General features: G+C 44.3%; 1 pseudogene; it reads right to left on the bottom strand.

Annotated features, from left to right (window-relative positions):
- Positions 1–9,922: 9,922 nt before the first annotated feature.
- LOC147235570 (uncharacterized) lies at positions 9,923–13,512 on the bottom strand (annotated as a pseudogene).
- Positions 13,513–16,586: the final 3,074 nt, after the last annotated feature.

Raw genomic sequence — 16,586 nt, 5'->3', positions numbered from 1 at the left:
CTTGGGTGATTTAACTGTGGCCCAACCCTGTCCTAGTCAATATAAGAACACAGCTTTTTGAGGAAAAGATGCACTGCTAGTGTCAAATAGTGCCTCCTATTTCTGCTTCAGGTCCTCTCCTCCTTTTTTATTTGATGATACATTTGTGAAGGCTTTGTAAAAGAGAAAGAAAATGTTGGATTACTCTGTCAGTGATGTACCTTTCCAATATCTTACACTGATAAAATTATGCAAATTAAGTTATTTTTGAGAAACATGTTTTTAAGTATTTTCTGCTATTCTGACCTTTAAAAAGATAGAGGATAGTCGAAACATAATGGATACATTAATAATTGAATAAAATTCCTTTCCATATTTAATCATTCTGATTCTTAAAATTTTTCAATTTCAGGAAATTTGTTTTCAAATCGCCTTGCCATTCCCTATCATTTTATCAGAATGATTTGCTATAAAGCAAGCTTATTTATTTTTTTCTATTGTAATTTAATTTATTTAACAACCTTTGCAAATTTAGAAAGAAAACAAACTAAATTATTAAACAAAAAAGTGAAGTCTGCGGTGAGACTTCTTTTGTAACCTAAAGTTGTTGCGGAAATCCACTCCTGCCCTTCCTCTAAATTAGTTTTGGGACTGAAATAATGAAAACACTCACAACATCAAGGAACTATGTTGGCATTCCTTTTTATTTCCCGTGCATTGCTTAAGAGTACTCCCCCAGGAGTACTGTTACGCTCTTGCCAATAAAATTCCCAACCTGGCACTGGCTGAGTCTTTGCAAATGAAGAAATATGTCATGACTAGAGATTGAGCAAGATAAAAAAAAGGCTGAGAACTGTTTTTATTCTGGGACATACCGCTCTATTAACTAAGAAGCCTCATAAATTCAACCTTTCCAATGAGACATAAATGAAATTTGAATACTGAAGTTTGAGACCTTTCTCTCATTGATGATTGGAATGAATATGGGGTAGTTAAAGTTTAATATCCTACTATGTGCGTCTGCTTAACTTGCCCGGACTGTCGGGTTAAAACTGTTTTCTCTCTCTCGCTCTCTCTTTCTCATGTGTTCTTATTCTGATTCTGATGTACAGTATATTGTAGATATACAGTAGATACACATATATAAATATTTATATAATTTTAAATATATTTTTTGTTTGGTGTGAAAATGAAACCAGTTTTGTAAACTTTTTTAACACTTGTCAGATTGAAATTAATATACACTATATGGCCAAAAGTATCCGCTCACCTATCCAAATAATCAGAATCATGTGTTCCAATCACTTCCCAGCCACAGGTGTATAAAATCAAGCACCCAGGCATGCAGGCTGTTTTTACAGACATTGGTGAAAGAATGGTTCTCTCTCAGGAGCGAAGTGAATTCCAGTGTGGTACTGTGATAGGATGCCACCTGTGCAACAAATCCACTCATTCCTAAATATTCCACAGTTTGCTGTATTATAAGAACATGGAAGTGTTTGGGAATGACAACAACTCAGCCACCAAGTGGTAGGCCACATAAACTGAGTGGGGTCAGCAGATCCTGAGGCGCAGAGTGCATTGAGGTCACCAACTTTCTGCAGTCAATCGCTACAGACCTCCAAACATCATGTGGCCTTCAGATTAACTCAAGAACAGCGTGCAGAGAGCTTCATAGAATAGATTTCCATGCCGGAGCAGCTGCATCCAAGCCACATATCATCATGTTCAATGCAAAGCATTGGATGCGGTGCTGTAAAACATGCCACCACTGGACTCCAGAGCAGAGGAGACACGTTCTGTGGAGTGACGAATCATGCTTCTCCATATGGCAACCTGATAGACGGGTCTGGGTTTGGCAGTTGACAGGAGAATGGTACTTGTGCCAAGTGTGAAGTTTGGTGGAGGGGGGATTATGCTGTGGGGTTGTGTTATAGAAACTTGGCTTGGCCCCTTGTTCCAATGAAAGGAACTCTGAAAGTTTCAGTATACTAAGACATTTTGGACAATTCCATGCTCCAAACTTTGTGAGAACAGTTTGGAGATGACCCCTTCCTTTTTCAATATGATTATGCACCAGTGCTTAAAATAAGGTAATTCAAGACATGGATGACAGAGTCTGGTGTGGATGAACTTCACTGGCCTGCACAGAGTCCTGACCTCAACCATATAGAACACTATTGGGATGAATTAGAGCGGAGACTGAGAGCCAGGTCTTCTCGTCCAACATCAGTGTGTGACTTCACAAATGCACATCTGGGAGAATGGTCAAAAATGACCATAAACACAGTCCTGAACCTTTTGGAGACTGCCTTCCCAGAAGAGTTGAAGCTGGTATAGCTGCAAAGGGTGGATGAACATCATATTGAACCCTATGGATTAGGAATGGGATGTCACTTAAGTTCATATGCAAGTCAAGGCAGGTGAGCGAATACTTTTGGCCACATAGTGTATGTTGATTTTTTTTCACCCTGGTCAGAGTTTTTTTTTTTTTTTTTACAATTTTTGCAGAGTATTTTGCTAAAAAATAGCGTAGATTTTTAAAAGCACAAAGACCAGAATGGCTAAAATAACATACTGTAATCTGATCTTAATCATGGCTGAAGCTGACGGCTATTGGTTTAAAACTTGCTGATTGCAGTTACTCCAGGAGCAGTGTTTATCGGTTTATCTGTCACTATTGTTCACACTCCCTAGATATCAGAAATTAGAGTGAAATGGACCAAATTTGCCTCGGTAATATCAAGCAAAATTTTGAAACCTGTTTAATTACAATATAATAACAATCTTGGTTAGCATTTTAACCAGTAGTTTGTGTTAACAACACAATCCATATCCCCGCTGATGTAATATTTTGTTTATACATCTCATCATCATTTTTTTTTTCCAAACATATAATATCTTGTAAAATTTCCATGATGTACTTTTGAAATCAGTTGTTGAGGAACAGTTCCCTTTTGCACATTAAAAAAATATATTTATTTCAAAACATATCATCAAAATCAACATACATTTTCAAAAAATGTGGTAGAAGGATTCCTTCCATCAGCTGGGAAAAGTAGAGAAATGGTAATCTTGAGAAAAATGGTCAAGAAAAAATATTGAGTTGTTTCTCACACAGATCTTAAATTAAACTCTTTTGTTCTCATGTTTCAGAAACGCAAAGGTTTAAAAATCAAACAAACACTGATATTACATTAGGATGATGGCATAGGGGTGCACAAAATTTTGGATAACCTGATTTCTAATCAATAATTATGGAATTTATCATACAACGTATGTCAGTCTGTGTTTCCACATCAACACTTGGATGATGTGGTAACTTCATAAACCCTGTAATGATGAATTAATTAGTTTTGGTGTAAATGCACCAATTAAACCTGTGAGTTAAACCTGCAGTTTCCATCAAAAAACATGTTTTTAGCAGCGAGAGTAAAATGAAAAAACTGCACAACTGGTACATAAGCTTACATGACACACAGCACAGACAGAACACATACATATACAAACATACAGAGTCCTGTCTTTCCATTTCCTTTAATGTGTCTTGTTTTTTTTTGTTTTTTTTAACCTGGCAGCTTTCTCCAACATAACTGCGATACAGTTGGTAATGCAACGGATGCGAAGTACAAACATTCCATATCTGCATCACATTTTGATGTGACAAGCGTGGAGGAGTAATTAATTACATTAATAATTAATTGTTGGTTCATAATTGGATCTGACTCATTTAAAAAAAAACTCTGGGTAATTGTAATGAAATAGTGTGGAAGAGAGGTAAGGAGAGAGCGCGAGAGGGATACTCCTGCAACTCTAAATCACAAGCGACTCATAAGATAGAGGCCAGCCTGGGAATGCTTTGTGCTGTTTTTGCAGTTCTCCAATGCGGATTTATATCTTTTGCTTTGGGAAAGGTTGCAATATTTCACAGGCAGCGATGGGAGCGCACATCAGGATTTGGAGTGGAAGGAGAGGGGGCTGCTGAAATACAGTATCAGCATATATTGTAATTTCATTTTGATAAGGCCATGCTCATAGCCGTGTTGGGCAGAGAGAAGCGGGTGTTATTTTACATATGCCCCCAGTTTGTGGGACACTGAGGGGTCGTCATTAGCAGGGCTGTGCTGAAAAGGAGGATACCATCTACAAATTAGGATAGGTGCTCAGTTAACCTTGGTAACACACCACGCTGGGATGCTGTGATAAACCAGATTCATCTCTGAAGTGTATATTTGATGCTGCTGAAGTTTATGTATATATGTTTAGTTTGTATGCAAATTATATTACACATTAATATTCCCACTCATCTCATGTCGTAATCCTGTGTATATCTTTCTTCTGTTTGCATGTGTGCTTTGCAGCTCTGTCAGAATATCCTCTTGGAGCTGTGTGATTGGGTCGGTCCTCATCAGCCTGTCACCGGCACCGGCGTTTCATTAGGGCTGCCGCTCTCTGTCCATCCGCTCCGCCAAGCACAAGAGCTCAAACACATGCGCGAATTAAATCGACATCCAAACTCACTCCCAAACACAAAGCAATTTAAATGATATTCATTAGAGCGATGACAAGTCCTGATGAGCCTTTCAGTACAGCCAAGAGGAAGGGAGAGAAAGAGACAGGGGGACAAAGTGAAGGGATGGAGAACTTGTCCTTTTTTTTTTCTTACACTGTCAGTTTTTTTGTCAACTCTGTTTCATGGGCAGTCGGCAAAATCATCCATCAATGCATGCATCTCTGCAAGACGAGACAAAAAAAGACAAAAAAATGTGAATATTCTTTGATACACTTACCTGTCACATCCATTTCATTTTGCCCTCATTTTTCTGTCTTGAGTTAACATTTAAACATAAAGCAGTTTCTTTCTACAATGAAAAAAATACTAGATATTGCACATGCTGCATTTAGAATGCCTGTGCATACATCATTGTTTTAGCTGGGATATAAAATTTAAAAGTAAAGAGTAAATGGATGGAAAGTAAGGAAACTTCATGCCAAAGTCCGCACTGAATGCACAACCTTTTAAATGGTATTGTTCAGATTCAAGATTTCAGTTTCATTTTTCATTGCTGTGATGCAGACGGTACTTCGTACTTCTGTTCACTCAGATCCATTAAACTGATACATTGTTTGACAATATCATCCACTGGACTGTGAAGAGAAATAATGCAGGGCAGCAACATCTGCCAAACTCACCATGAATGAACTGAGTTCATCGCTTTTATAATAGTTCGCCAGACATGTTAAATAGCACAAGAGTTGGAGGGTTAACTTAGCAGAAAGGTGAACTTTACCTCAGACAATATCCAATGTCAAAAGCTGAATTCTGCAGTTACACTATTCATCCTGAAAGTCCTCAATCTTGATATTTAGTCATATTGGAGCTCAGATTTAATCCTTAATGGCATTAAACAAAAAAAAAAAAAAGAAACAACAGAAAGTTGATGGTTCACATCAACTTTTTTCATTGTAAAATGGAGAGATAGCGTTACAGTCTAAATGTATTCAATCACCAAATGTTTTACACTACAGTTCTCCATACTTGTTTCTTCCTTTTGTCTTTTTTTTCCTTCTTTTTTTCTATATTTTTCCATTTATATATTCGATTACAGATTTTTCCAATGTTCATACAGTCATCTAATTTTTATTTTGCTATTAACTGTTCCTTTTTTTATCAAATTCCATGCCAGATAACTTTATGAAAAACAAAAAAGAGACGCACAGAAGTTGACCGGCTGCCATTGCGCTTAAAGTGCATATAAATCTAAAAATAAAGTTGATATTTAAGTTGAAAATACCTTTTGTTTAGCTAAAAATGTTTTGTGTGTGCTCTGTGTCCATCTTTACAGTAGTAAACTTCCTCATTCATCTATCCATCCATCCATCCATCCATCCATCTATCCATCTATTCATCCATCTTCTGTTGCTTATCCTGCACTCAGGGTCGCAGGGGATGCTGGAGCCTATCCCAGCTGCTTTGGCCGAGAGACGGTGTGCACCCTGGACTCTTCACCAGTCAATCCCGGGGCCACATATAGACAAACAACCATTTGCTCACTAACTCATCCGGGGCAATTTTTCCGGTAACCTGCTGTATGGTTTTGGAAAATGGGAGAAAACCAGATTACCCGGAGGGAACCCACGCAGACATAGGGAGAACATGCACACTCCATAGAAAAAGGTCCCCCCTTGTCATAATTGAACCAGAGTCCTTTCTTGGTTACTTGCTACCCTTGCTCATTCAGTGATACATCAAAGTTAATGTCAAAAAAAAAGAAAGAGGCCAATATGGCTGAGGAACAGCAACAAAAAGAGATCAGGCATTATTTTCCTTTTTAATAAATTAGATTATTTTTATTTGAGTGCAAACTTGAAATTGTAATGTATTATTATTATGATTTTTATTTTTTTATTATTTGCAATACAAACAAAGGAGATAAAGAGACACATTTAAGTAATAAAGTTATTGCAACAGTTAAACCTGCCATCAGGTCGTAATGTTAACAGTTGCAAAACCATGTAGAAAAGCTATAACTTTTTTTTAATTGTTTGTTTTTTTTCCAAATAAATACAATGTATGTCAGAAAACGAAGGGAAAAAAGCAGAAAACGAAATGAATGTTTTTGTTTTTAAATGAAGAAGAAAACTTGAAAATTGGATCTAGGAGGAAGAGAAGTCAATCACATAATTCGTAGGATAGGGAGGCTGAGGGTAAATAAAAAAAAGAAAAAACAAATAAAAAACATGCAAACTCTTAAAATAGTTTATATTTTTGATAAAGCAATGGCTATTGATCATTAATAAAAATAAAAAAAAACAATAAATAAACAAAAAACATATGTTTATTTATTAACAGTGCATTTCACATTGCATATGATTCATATCACCAATGTTATATTTTGGGGTTTTTGATAAACAGTTATTTTTAACCTAATTGGCCTTGATAAACAACAGATGCATAAGTCAGACTTCTCTCTTTCCACTTTTTATTTGATTTTTTTTTATTTTGTGTGGAGTAAATGTGGCAATAAGAGAGCCTTCTTGGACAAAGACTCAGACCTTGTCATAACTTCAAATCATCCAAAGGGTGAAAACTGTTTTAAAAATAGATAGGATCATCTGTGTCGGTATACTGTCATTGGGATAAAATGTTCCAGAGCCTTCTGTGACATTGTTGTACACAGCAAAATGCATTTAATAATTGAAATGGAAAATATTCATTTCTGCCTCCAATATTCAAGGGTTTAATATATGGAATATCAGCAGCATTAAGATCTAAGTGCTCCTGCAGCAGATAAGTGAGATAAATATTATATCTGGCCTCGTAAAGTCAGCAGTGTCTGATTCTGATGCATGACAACATCTCAACTGCTCTTTCCCTCCATTATTTCCTCCCCATCTTTCAGGCACAAGCCAATTAATTCTGGCCTCTCCTCATAGCCCTTAATTAACCCCTTCAGGACCGGAATCATGCATGGGACTGGTGATTGAAGCAGAGTTTGAAAAAAATGCATCCTGTTCTGCCTTCATGCTAACATTCATGTCATCGGCTTCAAGAGCGTCCCAGTGCATGTTTGCATCCCCTTGATTAACACTATCCTTTTATCAAAGCTGCCCGTCTCCTATTAGCATGTGCATAAAAAGCATTGTTTCAGAAACAAATACTGTATTCTATAGATGGTGTGTGTCGTATGTAATGTATTCCTCTCACCATGAGACCTGCAGGCCTTGCGTACGGCCGAGCTGGCTTTTGTTCCTGCAGAGGCCAGGCTATGTACACCCACAAAAAGCCTCTGATGTTGTAATCAATTTGTGCAGCCAGACATGGTCTGGACGTGTTTGTTAATTAACATTCTTATGGGAGTAAATCATTTAACCGTGATAATGAGCTTGAAGAGGAGCAGTGAGAGGGGTGTGATCTCAAACAGAGTTGGCAAACAGAACAGGGAATGCCAGAATTTTCCTATCCTAACTTCAACTGGTCTATTGTTTTTATTTTTTTTTCCTTTGCTAAGGAGAGGCAAAACTCAAATATATCTATTGTTATTAGAAATGGTCTTCATTTTTTTTTTTTTTTGTCTGGTAATTACCTGACTTTTTTTTTTTCTTTTCTTGTGACAATTTTCTAATTGTTTTTCTTTTTTGATCCATCCATCTTCCCATCTTCCCGCTTATCCAGAGTCAGGTCGCAGGGGCAGCAGCCAGAGCACTGAGGCCCAGTCCCCCCTCTTCCTCGCCTCATGGTACAGCTCCTCTGGGGGGATCCTGAGGCATTCCCAGGTAAGCCTGGAGACTTAGTCTCTCCGGTGTGTCTAGGGTCTTTTCTGTGGTCTCTGCCCAGATGAACATCTGGGATTACCTCCCCCAGGAGGCGTCCAGGAGGCATCCTGACCAGATTCCTAAGCCGCCTCGTTTGGCTCCTCTCTACAAAGAGGAGCACTGGCGCTACTCCTCCTGGATGACCGAACTTCTTACCCTATCTCTAATGGAGAGTCAGGCCACCCTGCGGAGGAAACTCATTTCAGCCTCTTATATCCGCAATCTCGTTCTTTCGGTCACTACCCACAGCTTGTGACCATAGGTGAGGGTTTGGAACATAGTATGACCGGTAAATTGAGAGCTTAGCCTTTTGACTCAGCTCCCTCTTCACCACGACAGACCAGCACAGGGTCCGCATCACTCCACAAATGCTGCACCGATCCGCCAGTCAATCTGATCAGATTTGGAGTTACTGATCTTCATCCGAGCCACTTCATGAAGCTAACAGCCACATGAAGCTAACAGAACCACATCATCTGCAAAAAGCAGAGACTCGATCCTGTGGCCACCAAACTGGATCCCCTCAATGACCTGGCTGTGCCTAGAAATTCTATCCACAGGGCTGCCCTGGCGGAGTCCAACTCTAACCAAAAACGGATCCAACTTACAACCGGCAAGGCAGACCAAGCTCCAACACCGTCCCATACAGGGACTAAACAGTCAATATGACGGGGTTCGATACCCCACACTCCTGGAGCACCCTCCACAGGATTGCCCGGAGGGCACGGTCAGATGCCTTCTCCAGGTCCACAAAACACATGTATACTGGTTAGGCAAACTTCCATGCCCCCTCAAGGACCCTGCCGAGGGCATAGAGCTGTTCCAGCGTTCTATGACCAGGACGAAAACCACACTCCTCCTCCTGGACCGAGGTTCAATGACCTGGCAGATCCTCTTTTCAGGCACCACTGAATAGACCTTACCAGGGAGGCTAATGAGTGTGATCCCCCTGTAGTTGGAGCACACCCTCTGATCCCCTTAAAAAGGGGGATCACCACCCCCATCTGCCAGTCCAATGGCACTGTCCCCGACATCCATCCAATGCGGCAGAGGCGTGTCAGCCAGGACAGCCCCACAGCATCCAGAGCCTTGAGGAACCTCATCCACCTCCGGGGCCAAACTACTGAAGAGCTTTTAGACTGCTTCAGCAACTTCAGCCCCAGAAATAGGTGTGTCCCCGGCTCTGATTCCTCATTGGAAGGCGTTTCAACGGGGTGGAGGGATTCTCAGAAGTATTCTTGCTACTGCTTTACAATGTCTTGAGTTGAGGTCAGCAACACCACGCTCCCGCTGTACACAGCAAGGGCAGAACTGAATAGCACTCCCCATTGTTCAAATTATGAAGAATAAGTCTCCCCTGTAATGAATGACTTCAAAGACGAGCACTCTGTAAGGGCTGCCAATGACTTTGCATCTTATTGCAACTGTTATTGTGTTGCAACAGTCACTTGCGAACAACAATGTGCAGATGCCTGGTTTACCAGCTACTTAAGCTTCTTTTGGTTTTAGGATACATCTTGTGATGCAGTTTCTTGGACACATCGTCAGTGATAGTACCTGGGGTCACGGGGGGTTTCGGGTCTTTCAACTTCAGACCCCCTCGCCCAGGCGACCCGGCCAGGAGTGATCAGTTCCCAACCTGTGTCCAAGAAGCGCTCATCCACTCTTTGTCCCTCTGGATCCAGAGCCATCTGGATGCCTTCTCAGCGGCCTCTGACGCTGAACAGATGGCTCTCCTTTTGCATGCCCCTGTGATGCCCAGGAGACTGTAGGCCTTGCAGAGAGACTTCCTTGCAAAGCCCCTTCCCCCGACCTCAATGGGCAAGCATCGTGCATGCCACCCCCTGATGCGGCAGTCTTCCACCAGCTCAGCATACTTTTCCTCCTTTCTTCTGCTGGCTTCCTCCATTCTCTCCTCCCAGGGCACAGTCAGCTCTAGCATGGTGACCTGCTTGGAGGACTCTGAATGTAGGACGATGTCTGGTCTTAGGCAGGTTTCTACAATGTCCTCAGGGAACCTCAGCTGTTTGCAGAGGTCCACCCTTAGCTGCCAGTCCTTTGCAGTTCCCAGAAGTCCTGTTTGGGTCTTTGGTTGGGGAGGAGTTGTTCCCCGGCTCTGATGAATGTCACACCCTGCCTCTGTGGCTGGAAGCGCTTGCTGTGGTCAATGGCAGAGTGGATGGACTCAGCAATTGCCTTAAGCACCTGGTCGTGGCGCCAGTGATAGCGGCCTTCTCCAAGTGCTTTCGGACAGCTGCTAAGGATGTGCTCCAGAGTTCCCCTTCCCTGGCACAATGTGCATGATGGAGTTTCAACCTTGCCCCAAAGAAAGAGGTTTGACGGGCTGGGCAAGACATCATAGACCGACTGGATGAGGAATTTTATATGGAATGGTTCAGCCTTCCACAACTCCGTCCACGAGATCTTCCTGTCCATGGCCTCCTTCCATCTAGTCCATGCACCTTGCTGCCTTAGCCCGACCCACTGGCTCGCACGCTGTTCTTCGACACCAGCCCGCACCTCGAGTTGGACCTGGTCCCGCCTTTCCTTGCCCTTACGCTTCCTGAGGTGCGTTGTCGGAATAGTTCCCAGGCCTGCCCGACCAGTTGCCACGGAACCAACAAGCTCCTTGTGGAACAACCGAGCTTCTGCCTGGTCCACCGCCTCATGCGCCTTCCACCTTCTGCCTGTCCTCACCACGATGCCGGCTTGAGCAACCTTTGGGTCCTTTGATTCCCTGTATTGGAGAACCTCTCTTGCCCTGGTGACCTTGAACTCCTCAGTAAGGCTGTTGATTGGTAGGGTCAGCTTGTTTTTATTGCCATAAAGGGCAATGCTGCTGAGACTCCAGGGAAGCCCTAACCAGCGCTAGAGGTGACTGCTGACCCTCCGCTCAAACCCTTCCACGGTGGATATCGGAAATTCATAGACGAGCAAGGGCCACAGTATCCTGGGCAGAATACCGTGCTGGTACATCCATGCCTTGAACTTCCCCGGGAGACCTGACTTGTCCACTGCTGTTAGCCAGCCTTCCAGCTGACTGTTGGTAGCCCTGATGGAGGCTGTATCCTTCAGGGAGCAGTCAAAGATCTTGCCAAGGCTTTTCACAGGTTTCTCCGTGACTGATGGGATCTTGGAGCCTCCTAGGGAGAAGCGGAACCGGTCGGTCACCCTTCCACCTTTCAGGACTAGAGACCTGGATTTCTCCGGCTTGAAGTGAATGCATGCCCAGGTGGTGAGCTTCTCCAAGCTCTGGAGGATCCATCTGGATCCTGGAACTGACGCGGTTGTTACCGTCAGGTCGTCCATAAATGCTCTGATGGGGGGTTGACTTGGTTGTGAGCCCTCTGCACTCTGGCTCGGCAGACTTGACTAACATGTTCATAGCCAAGGCAAAGAGTATCACTGAAATGGTACATCCAGTGATCATGTCAGGATCTCCTCTTGGCAGCCAAGAGGAGACACCTGATCTCAATTGATAATCAGTGGCAGCGGCCAGCTGCCGCTCATCAAGGTCTCTTTAAACAGCAGTGGCACGCTCCGTCTGGCGCCGGAGAATTGTTATTCTCTACCCGACCTTGGCAGACCCCCCTGGACCTTGAACCCTGATCCTGTGACAGCCCCCACTCTGGACCTTTGGACCCCGATCCTGCGAGAGTTCCGACCTATCAATAAAGAGACTTAATCAAATTCCAGTTCTGGTGGTGTGGTTCCCTGTCCAAGTTCTCCCGTGTCGTGACAGATTATCCCTTTCTCTAGCCGGTGCCGCTCTGATGTGACTGTTCCAGAGGAAAATCTCAGGTAAAAGCTGTTATAGTAGTCCATGATTAAGGCCTTGATGTTACATGGGACGTGGTGCCGTTCCAATGCCACTTCCACCAGCTTGTGGGGTATGGAGCCATATGCATTAGCTAGGTCAAGCCAAAGCACATATAGGTTCCCTTTCCCCTCTCGAGCCTCCCTTATCAGCTGTGTCACTACCCCTCTGTGTTCCAGGCATCCTGGTACTCCTGGAATCCCACCCTTTTGCACAGAAGGATCGATGTATTGATTCTGGAGAAGATAGTCGGCGGGGGAGGATACTGAAAAATATCTTTCCCTCGACATTGAGCAGTGAAATGGTTCGGAACTGCTAAATGGTGGTAGACTTCTCTTCCTTTGGGATCCACACCCCTTCTGCAGATCTCCATTGATGGGCAACCTCCCCCCTCCTCCAGATCACCCTTATGATTTTCCCCAGGCGCTGGAGGAGCTTGGGGCACCTCTTGTAAAGCAGGTATGGGACTCCATTGGGTCCAGGTGCTGAGCTGTTCCTTGCATTCTTGACCACAGTCTGAATTTCTTTCCAGGTGGGGGCTTTGGTGTTAAACTCACAAGCTGGTTCAGGTGGCTTGATCAGCTCTCTGCATTCTCATAGGTCCTCCTCCCTCGCTGCGTCGCTGTATGTTTCATGAAGGTAGGCATCTACCTCCTCTTTTGTGCAGGTTAGGTGGCCGCTGCGCTTCTAACCTAGCAGCTGTTTGGTGAACCCAAAGGGGTTTGCTAGGAACGCTGCGCGCCTTTTGGCTCTTTCCTTAGCCCGCCTCCTATGCCACTCAGCTCTTCTAAGGGTGACAAGCTTTTTCCTCAGGACGCCGCAAATTTCTGCCAGCCCCGGTCTCAGGTCCTCGCTTGCAACAGAGAACTGCTTCTTCAAGTCCCTGAGTTCACGACACAGCTGTGATATTCTCTCTGCCCTGCGATTCTTAGAGTAGGGGATTGCAGCAGCACGCCTCTCCTCTGTACGGAACCTTTCTGTGGAGAGGCTGATGACCATGTTGGCCATTATCTGGAGTTTCCTGTCAGCCCCTCCTTTCATTGTGGCTTCCAGAATACCATCCAGATCGTCATCGAACCTCTGCCACTCACTAGTTTTGCTGGCTGGAGGCCACTTGACCCGTTTTTGCTGTTGTGGGGCCTGGGTCCTCCTGCATCTCACCAAGGTCCTCCAGAGTATGTCGTTGGAAGGGACTGGAGGGCTCGTCGCCTCCTGTCACCTCCTGCCGCTCGCTGAGGCAGTTCCTTGTGCGCTGCTCTGGTTGCACTTTTGCCAAGCATCCCATCTTGGTCTGATGGATCTTCAGACCCCGCAGGTTTTTGCAGCTCTTCCCGCATATGCATGTGGCAGTACTCGTTGTTGGTTGTCCGTTTGCATGGGTCGCTGCCTGGTTGTCCGTCCGGTTGGGGTGCTCATTCCCCCCCCCTCTCGGGCTCCCCTGGGGGTGTGTTCCTTTAGGATTCTTCGTAGCTGAGTCGGGGTTCTTCCTCACGGAAGGTACTAGCTGGTAATAAATGCAAGCCTTTTTCTTCCATAGTCCTGCTAAAGCACTTTGCACTGATAGCCAAGACTCCTATAATTTTCTGATCACACCAAAACAAGATCAAACCTGCATGTTTTTTATGTTTCTTCACCTCAAGGCTACACATTAATAGAGTGATTATTGGCCAATCAATAAACACTCCAGGCTTCATTAAATGATCTGCTACAACAGCATTTAAGCTATGTATCTTATGCAACAATCTCACTGATAAATTTCCTAAAATGACCTATTTATATCTTAGGATGAAATGTGATTTTATCTAATCAGCCTAGTAAGCAATGGGGCTTTACTGTATCCATCAGTTATAGTCAGTCTGTCTTTTGAATGGGATCACAAATTTGACCTCATAATCCAGCACTATCTGTGTGAGGGAAGGCTGGGGTACTTCAGGGCAGCCATAGCCTCGTATTAATCTACACACATTCACACACACCACATACATACATCACCTGCGGTGGCATGCGAGCACCGAGGGAATGTTATTGAGAGGTGCTTATAATGATGCTGGGCACTTTCTCTTATCACCAGGGTCAGCTTGTGTCACCTCTGACTTCATGGTGCTCCGCCATCAATGTCTGAATTGCATCTTCACAATGAGCATAGAGTTTTAGCGAAAAATCAGTTCCAGGTATAAGGAGTCATGGGTAATAAAATCAAACTTCACTTGACCTTCACTTGACCATTATTTTTAGAACATTGACATATTTTGGAAAAAAATAGAGGCTCATATAAATTATTTGCCAGGTTGAATTCTATGTATTATTATCATTATTTTTTTTCTAATCTGTACAGAACACTGTAACTGCTGAATTGATCGGGAACAAGCTGCATTTTTGCATTTTTTTTCAATTTGTCTCATTTGAAATCATGTTTATCAATCTTATTAATTTACACATTTTTACACATTAATTTATACATTTTCCATATATTTTTACATAAGCAATATGTGTTTCCATGTTAAAATATGTAACAGAACCCAATGTTTCAACTCTATTGCACAAGAGTAGCCTGAGAATTAACATTCTTGAGTCGCCCTTACTGACCTTTACCTCCTGTTCCATCACTAGTGGGCAAGTTGTTGACATTGAGACTCACAAGTTTGCATCTGCTATAAAACTGAGATGATTGGAAGCTCTTTAGCTACTTACCTGAAATCGACAGGTTCTATAAAATAATAGCGGACACTTCTCAGATATCTCCGAGGCTGCATCACGTCAGGGACACCAATGTGGTACTCGGCAAAGAAATTAGGACGGAAAGAAACAATATATCAGTAAACTTCCACAGGTGAATATATACACGGCTAAAACCACGCCCCCCAGTCCCTTGTCCCCTGGAGTGACAGGCCATGCTCCTCAGTGTCTGCCACATTATCCAATTTCAAGGAATTGAAAGAAGCAGTCTTGACAAGTCTTGTGCCCTTGCTCTTTGGACCCACCGCATGTAAGACCAATCACATGTGTCTTGCAGTTTTCAAATCAATTGACACTGAGCTGTTTTTCATATAGATTACACATTTGCCACTACATCAGCCTTCCCTTGGCCAATTCTGGTCATACCTGAAGTGAATTGAACCTGAGAAATGAAGAAGAAATGAAGAAATTAAGAATTTGGGACTTACCTTGGGGTAAGTGGCCCTAATGTTGAATACTTGAATTAAAACCTCAACATTGATGGCTCATAAGTCACTCTATATCAAATTCCTCATTCAGATATCAAGGTCAATAATGTCACTGAGGACGATTGAAATAACTCCAGTGACGTAAATCACCATTTCGCCCTCCTTCACCCCTCAATCGCATAAGCTGCCTCACAAATAAATACTGTTTAGCCATCCTCTTGCGGAGATTGGATTTACAATGGAACATATTTTTGCACATTTTGTTATAAAACAAATATGTGTAACCTGAGTTGGATTAAGTGTCAGGGTCTCACACCTGGGTTCAATTCGTAATCGGCGCCAGCTGCAGCAGCGGCCGCTAATCAAGATCCCTATAAAGGGCAGCGGCACGCTCTGCCTGGCCCCGGGGGATTGTGGTTGCCCAACAACCCTGACTACTGTGGAGCCCCATGCCCCATGCCCCATGCCCCATGCCCCATGCCCCATGCCCCATGCCCCATGCCCCATGCCCCATGCCCCATGCCCCATGCCCCATGCCCCATGCCCTGACTGGACCTAGCTGTGGTTCCTGGACTCCCCCTTTGCCATGTTTATCCCCGCAACCTCCTTGTGGCCCAGGCCTCCCCTGGACCTTCGGACCCCGACCCTGCGAGAGCCCCCTCTAGACCTTTGGACCCTGACCCCTAAGACCCCCTGGTGGACCACCGGACCCTGACCCTGTGAGATCGGGACCCCCTGGTGGACCACTGGACCCCGACCCTTCGAGAGCCCCCTCTGGACCTTCGGACCCTGACCCCGTGAGACCCCTGGTGGACCACCAGACCCTGAGTGTGGACCGGGACCCCCTGGTGGACCACCGGGCCTTGACCCAGACAGAGATCCTGCCTTGACCCAGCCCGAGATCCTGCCTGGGGCCCCTCCTGGTGAGACCCAGCCTTGTGCGACTCTGTCTCGGGGCCAGGGAATTGCCAGCGACACCCTGCCTGCCTACCTGAGACACCCTGTCTACCTAAATAAAGCACTTCAACCCTGATGTCAGCCTTGAAGGTGTGGTTCCCTGCCCAAGTCTGCCCCCGCGACCCATGATAGAATCCCCCGGCCACCATGGACTCGGAACCACACCCACCCAGGCCAGCTCTGTGGGGCGCCAGGAGGCGCCCATTGGGGGGATACTGTCAGGGTCTCACACCTGGGTTCAATTCGTAATTGGTGCCAGCTGCACCAGCGGCCGCTAATCAAGATCCCTATAAAGGGCAGCGGCACGCTCTGCCTGGCGCTGGGGGGTTGTGGTTGCCCAATAACCCTGACCA

This window comes from Fistularia commersonii, chromosome 3, assembly GCF_037954325.1.
Source record: "Fistularia commersonii isolate RoL2024-O1a breed Wild chromosome 3, RoL_Fcom_v1.0, whole genome shotgun sequence".
Classification (NCBI taxonomy): domain Eukaryota; kingdom Metazoa; phylum Chordata; class Actinopteri; order Syngnathiformes; family Fistulariidae; genus Fistularia; species Fistularia commersonii.
The sequence above is the reverse complement of the archived record's forward strand: the minus strand, read 5'-3'. Positions and strand labels throughout refer to the sequence as shown.